Genomic DNA, 1,099 nt, shown 5'->3' with positions numbered 1-1,099 from the left:
TATTCCCCCAACTATCAGTGTTTGTCTTAAAAGTCTAAAATGAAAGGCAGTATGCTGCTGCTACTAAGTCATTTTAGTCATGTCCGACTCTGTGCGACCCCATAGGCGGCAGCCCATCAGGCTCCCCCGTCCCTGGGACTCTCCAGGCAAGAGCACTGAAGTGGGGTGCCATTGCCTTCTAGCATTGCGCAAAATTTGCAGTTAAAATTCAGAGATTATGGTCCTGGCTACACCAACCCAAATGCTTTGTTATCGTTCCCAAGTCACTTAACCTCTCTGAATTTCAGTTTCCTCAAAGGCTCCCCTAGAACTCATAGGTTTATTGTTATGACTGAATGAGATGATATTTGAAAGGGCTTTATCAATTTAAAGGTTAGCCTGGGTTCCTTTTCTGGTCTGTAACAATTTGCTTGGAGTCGATCAGCTTAAAAATGGAATTTGCTTTATCTTGTAATGCACATTATCTTCATTTTGTACTCTCTGTCTCCCTTTCTCCCTTAGCCCTCTCTCATACACATGTGTGTGCACACACACACACACACATATCTTGTGATGTAGCTCTGTTATCTTGTCTTTTCATAGTACTGTGGTATGTACTTTCATTCATATCACCTGCCAATTAAATATTTAATAGTTTATTCCTTCAGTTCATTGGAAAAATAATGGGAAATATATTCAAAGTATATATTATGTGTCAGGCAATGCTTTTAGCTTTACCTGTATTAACTCGTTTAATCCTCATTGTTATTTTTCTTATAAAATTGTTTAATATTGATCCTTAAAGAGTATTACCTTTCTTTTCTTCATTTAGGGCCAATTTGTCTATATTATTATCCTCTTGTATTTATGTAGTTCTTTGTTGATAGTATAACCATTCTAAATTAAATAAATTATGTTATGAACACAATTGAATTATGTTATATACACAAAGCTCAGCTATTATATAATTAATATTTAGTAACATGGAAAGTTGCTCAAGATAGATTAATAATTGAAAAACTTGGTAACAAAACAAGTCTTAAAACTTTCTATATTTCTAAAATATACTATATATATATATATAAAATATACTATATATATATATATATATATATATATA

This window comes from Bison bison, unplaced genomic scaffold (assembly GCF_000754665.1).
Source record: "Bison bison bison isolate TAMUID 2011002044 unplaced genomic scaffold, Bison_UMD1.0 scf7180017853732, whole genome shotgun sequence".
In the NCBI taxonomy this organism is placed as follows: Eukaryota; Metazoa; Chordata; class Mammalia; order Artiodactyla; family Bovidae; genus Bison; species Bison bison.
Note: the sequence above shows the minus strand (reverse complement) of the source record.